Source organism: Panthera leo, chromosome B1 (assembly GCF_018350215.1).
Source record: "Panthera leo isolate Ple1 chromosome B1, P.leo_Ple1_pat1.1, whole genome shotgun sequence".
Classification (NCBI taxonomy): domain Eukaryota; kingdom Metazoa; phylum Chordata; class Mammalia; order Carnivora; family Felidae; genus Panthera; species Panthera leo.
The window spans coordinates 155,364,353-155,370,086 of NC_056682.1; the positions used below are offsets into that span (position 1 = coordinate 155,364,353).

General features: G+C 38.8%; 1 long non-coding RNA gene across 1 annotated transcript; it reads left to right on the top strand.

Moving 5' to 3' along the window:
* The first annotated feature begins 446 nt into the window (after positions 1-446).
* Positions 447-4,324, top strand: LOC122217137. Its single transcript, XR_006201306.1, has 3 exons — positions 447-468; positions 3,008-3,034; positions 4,258-4,324. It is a non-coding gene; the product is annotated as an uncharacterized LOC122217137 (long non-coding RNA).
* The last annotated feature ends 1,410 nt before the right edge of the window (positions 4,325-5,734 follow it).

The window sequence follows — 5,734 nt, forward strand, 5'->3', positions numbered from 1 at the left end:
CTCCCGGGAACTGGGGCGAGCGGTGCCGGGCGAGCAGGAGACCCGGCGACGCGCCGAGAGCGGGTCGGAGCGCGGGCGCGCCGGGGCCGTGCAGCCTGCGCGCGGCGGACGCAGCCGGGGCCCGAGCCGAGGCCAGAATGAGCCGCGGGCTGGCGAGCGCCAAGAGCGCCGAGAGCTGGGGAGGGGGCTCGCGCGGGGGGAAGGGGGTGGCAGGTAAAACCCGGATCTGGAGTGCACTCGGGCTCCGCCGCGCGGACTCCACCTAGCAGCTCGGCAAACGCTTGGAGGTGGGAATGAGAGGGCTGCTACAAGAGGCTTCCCTTTCAGGGTTTGTCAAACAAAGGGTACATCTCCTCCCGGCTTTGAGGCACGCTTCTACCTCAGCCCCTCTCTCTCTACCTCTCTTTCTGTCTCTGTCCCTCCCCTCTCGCACTCTCGCCCCTCTTCTTTTCCTCCACTCCACCCCAGGTGAGTAAACGTCAGAATGAAAGTCCTGCCAGCTTCTCCTTTTCTAGGTGCAGATTATTTCATATTTTCATTATGCAGGTACCTAGTCTCGGTGCGTTTTCTGCCTTTGGTCCATTTTATGTTTCTTCAAACTTACCTCAACGTGCAAGTTCATTGCAGACTTTAAAGTATCCTCTGATAATCGGACGTGGGGATTTCATGATTTTATTTCACAATGTCAGTAAAAATTGCCATAACGGATATAGAAAGGTGCCGATTGCAAAGCAATGCCTTCTGATGGTGGGGAAAGCCTTCTCAAGTTAACTGAGTGACCTTGGTCAATTACTGAGCCCTTTGTGCTTTCTTTATAAATAAGATAGAAGGTTAAGCGGGTAATTTATAAGGTCTTTTCCTCCTCTAAAATTTCATGATCTAAAAAGACTAAGGTGTTATTTTCTGTACCAGTAAATTCGAGTTACAATTATGAGAGAAAGTAAGATTTATTATATGCATTCAACAAGCACATTATATCCAAATTGTATTTGAATGTATATATTCAGAAGGGTCTAATGCCCGTCCAGAGCTCTTTGGAGGTATAATCAACCACAGTACATCTGAAGAACCCAAAACCTCATTAGCATTAACAGACCATACCCAATACAAGTGACTATCAAAATCTCATGGGTTCTTCAAAGCTCAATTCCAGTGCCAAATGCTCCAAAAAACCTTTTCTTACCAACCCCAATCAAAATAATCACCCCTTTTCTTATATTCCCATAGCACTTTGGTGGTATATCTAGGATAACACCCATTTCATTCTGTTGTTTTTTTTTTCTTCTTATTCTTTTAAATAACGCGTAGCTTGTCTGTATGCCTCCTCAGATTATTGGATCTTCCTTAAATGCAAATTCCAAATTTTAATCATCTGTATAACCTTAGATTACTATGTATCCACAGTACTTTGCATTGTAATTCCTTTAAAAAAAATGGGAGAGGGCTTTCATGATATTGCTGGATTCTGACTGAGATGTTCACACACTTAAATTAGGCTACTTGAATTTGCCTAAAATAAGGCATCCATGAACTCCCCCGATTACATAAAGAAAATATAAACTGACATCTGAAGTCACTTGTTACTTAAATAATTTTGGAAATAGTAGGCTCTAGCCAGTTGTGACAAGAGGCTCTTATTTGTAAAGGAGGCAAAATGGAAAGTACCCAATTCATCTCCTAAATGGATATATGTGGAAAAGCAATAAAATAATAAAATGGGAATGAAAGGTATGGTATAGGTATTAAATGTTATTAATGGTAGCAGCAGAAATATAAGTAAACGGTACCTATAGACCAATTTTTAGAATCAATCTTATCACATCTTGACAGTTTCGGAGGTATATGAGAGAGAAATTAAATTTCAAATGGAAATTAGTATTTCAAGAAATAAAATATATTAACTGAAAACTATATATATTAAGTTATTAAATATGAAACATAGTAACTGAAAAGTAAGCATATTAAGTCAAATAAGTAATTGAAAGTATTCACCAAAGAATTGATCACAAATAAAGTTATAGACAAAAAAAAAAAAAACGAGGAAGAAAGAACCAAAAAAGGGGGGGGGGGGGAAGTGAGTAAAAAATAAGTTAAAGAAAAGCATGGAAAGGAAGAGAATAGGTTAATTATTTATACAATTTAATCAAATGTCAATGTAGCAGCTTTTATAGCAGCTACCTGTATGTTAGGCTCAAACTTCATGCTTCCAAATCCTCTTCAATCTGATAAGCATAGTCTTCTATATTTAAGACACAAAGCATCCTACTCCATTGCCAAGAAATCCATGACTCTTGCCAATATCTTTCTATGGTGAACCTTCTAGAAAAATAAAATCTAGTAAATTCTGTGCCTTATTTGCTACACAACTATATTTAACATTTTCTCAGGGACAAGATAGTATCCAAGATGATGACTGAGCAAAGATAACTATTATACATGGTAGTGCTGTGTGCTAGAGTGGGTTTTGAATATGATGGCACAGTTGACTTTAGCTCTATTAAAGTTGAAAAAAGTCAATATTTACCATGTGTAAAAGAACTCTCCTAAATTTAAAAAGCTGAATATCCAATGAAATAGGATAACCAATATGAACATGTTTTAATAACTAGTAAAACTCGCTGACCAAAGGATTCTTTCAAATTAATAAATACACTAAGGTCCCCAACAGGGTGAACATGAAGAAAAGAACATAGATAATCTGTTCACAGAATAGGTAAACACAAATAAATAACCAATAAATGTAGAGAAGGATGCTTTGCCTATACAAACAATCCCATACATAAAAATTTACGCAATTACAAGATCTACCAGGTTTCATGGTTTGCCCAGGAAATTAGGTGAAAAGTAACAGGGGCCTACTCTAAACTCTAAAAAAAAGTGTGTTGAGACAGGCATGCCCCTATGCTAACAACATACACTGACACATTTTTCTGGAAAGAAAGTTGAAAATGTATGTCAACTGACTTATAAAATATGGATGTCATTAATCCAATGTTTCTATTTACAGATACAACTTCTACAGAAATAAACAGAGGTATGGACAAGGATTTTTTACAATGATATACATCTCAGTCATAATTGTTATGTAAGGGGAGTGAGTATGTGAGGTATGTATGTATTCAGAGAGATCTTGTTTTTTCATGCTCAGTAAAAGCCCTCTTATCTGATTGGATTGGTATTTAGTTAGTGGGAAAAATGTTGGTTAAAGCAAAAAAAAAAAAAATTTTTTTTAATGACCCATACATTCTATTTTAGTTAGGATTCATTTTTGCTGCAAGCAACAGAAACACAAAATAACAGCAACCTAAACAAGATAGAAGGTTATTACTTTTTCAAGTGAAAAGTCTATCAGTTGGTGATCCAGAGTTATTATGGCCCCCCAAAACATCCTGGGTGTAGATGCCTTCTTTATCTTCTTGTGTGGCCACCTATGACCTTTATTCCCAGTTTCAGTTCTAGCAATCATGCCTCCATTGCAAAAGCAAAGAAGAAAAGGAGGAAGATAAAGGTATACTCAAACCCGTGACGTTTTCCTAGAGCTGTACACACCATTCTTTCATTTCATCCTCAGAAATGCTGAGATGGTAACACTTAGCTAGCTACAAGGCTAATGGAAAACATTGACTACTTCAGGCAATCATGTGCCCAACTCAAAATCAGATTTTTTCATATTTATTTTTTCCTAAGACTATAACTTATCTGTGTGCACCACCCTGAACAGAGCTTTGCATACATTAGGTTTTCAGTAACTGACTGAATGGCTAATGCAGACACTAGACAATGTCCCCTTCACATGAAGTGACCTTTTGGTTCAACTTGATATAAACGTTCACAAAATTTGAAATTACTGAGCTTCTGCCATCAAGAAAAATACTCTCTAATAGCTGATCAAATATCAGTGGACAGTTAATATTGTAAATGCTACTGGGCCCAGACACACTGACAAATCCAGGTAATCAGGATTAAATTACATCTGCAAAGCAGGTAGCAAATCATAGTACTCAGATTCCTAGTATGCCATGGCATGATGAGAATTCTAGGAGGCCTTGGGTTCACTAGAATATTTACTTAAATTTAGAATATATGGACTATCAACCTATTTGATTGCCCTAAGGGATAGCTTAAGTCTAAGAAGTGCCTGGTGATGCTCTCTGTTCCCTGGAATATACATCAAAGGGCCATTTAAAAGACTGTAAAATCTTACCCAGATTATATCGACCTGCTAATTTGGTATCTTCTTTTCTCTCCTGCCTCAAGCAATTTACCCTTATTCTTTTTCAACCCATAAGAGGATCTGTGTATTCTACATTCTTCAAGACCTGGAAGCTTATCTATACATATAGATAAGGTAAATCTAGATCTAGATATTTTTAAACTCTTTTAAGTTCATTTATTTATTTTGAAAGAGAGGAGGGAGGGGCAGAAAGAGAGGCAGAGAGAGAGAGAGAGAGAGAGAGAGAGAGAATCCCAAACAGGCTCTGCATTGTCATCACAGAGCCAGATGGGGGCTGGTATTCACAAACCATGAGACCATGACCTGAACTGAAACCAAGAGTCTGATACTTAACTGACTGAGCCACCCAGGTACCTCTAGATATTTTTTTAAAACAGCTTCTCCTAACTAATCCTAAACTTTTCCAAATCCTTTTTTTTTGCTTCCCAATGAAAGAGTCTCCTTAGAACTCTGTGACATAGTTTCGCTAATGTTTGCCTACGTGCATGTCAGTTTTGGAGGACTGTGAAAGAAACAACATGATGCTTCTTCTGTTTCTTTCCTTCTTCTCCTTCTCCTTCTCCTCTCCTCCTCCTCCTCCTTCTATTTCTTCTTCCCCTCCTCCTCCTCCTCCTGCTTCTTCTCCTTCTCCTTCTTCACCTTCTTCACCTTCTCCTTCTTCTTACCCCTTCCCCTCCTCCTCCTCCTTCTCCTTCCCCTCCTCCTCCTCCTCTCCTTCTCCTTCTTCTTCTTCTTCTCCTTCTCCTTCTTGTAACTTTCCCCATTGCCTTCCCTTAGATCCAACAATTAAATTACCTTTCATGGCTGCAAATTAGGTTCAACACCAAATATTTTCAGCCATATACTGTAAATGTTAGTAATAGAACACTGGCTCTTACAGAAGTACTCAGCACATATACAAACACAGTTGTCTTAAAAGAAGCACATCATAGTGTCTAGATTCTAGATTCTAGAAATATGAAGATATTCAAAAACCAAACACTGTTTTCTTAAGGCCTCCTTCTTAAGAAGACAAATATGCTTGTACTTTGTAAATGAAAATATCATGGTCAACCAGAGATAATCAATAATGACTGCCATGTTCTCGAAAGGAAGGAAATAGACTTTTTGTTCCTTTGTAAAAAATTGCCACTCTGCTGGGTTCTGCTCGCCAGCCTCTCTTTTAAGACTATAGTAGACACCAAGAGTAGATACCTACCTCATAATTATCTCCCTTTTTCTAAGAATGGTTCCTACATGCGAGGTGACTTTGTCCATACTATATGGTCCTGTCGATTGGCCATGGTTGATTGGTTCAGTAAAGGCAGCCGACCCAAGCTTGGCTAATCAAAATCATTCTCTAGGATTTTTCAGACTATACTACCCAAAGGGTCTCAATATATCCCTGAGGGTGGAGGAAGCTCAGCAGCTATCCACGGCCATATATGCTGCTATATCGTGCTACCTAAACCTGACTTTGTGCAATAATTTCCTGAAGAATGCAGTCAGATTTTTAAAATG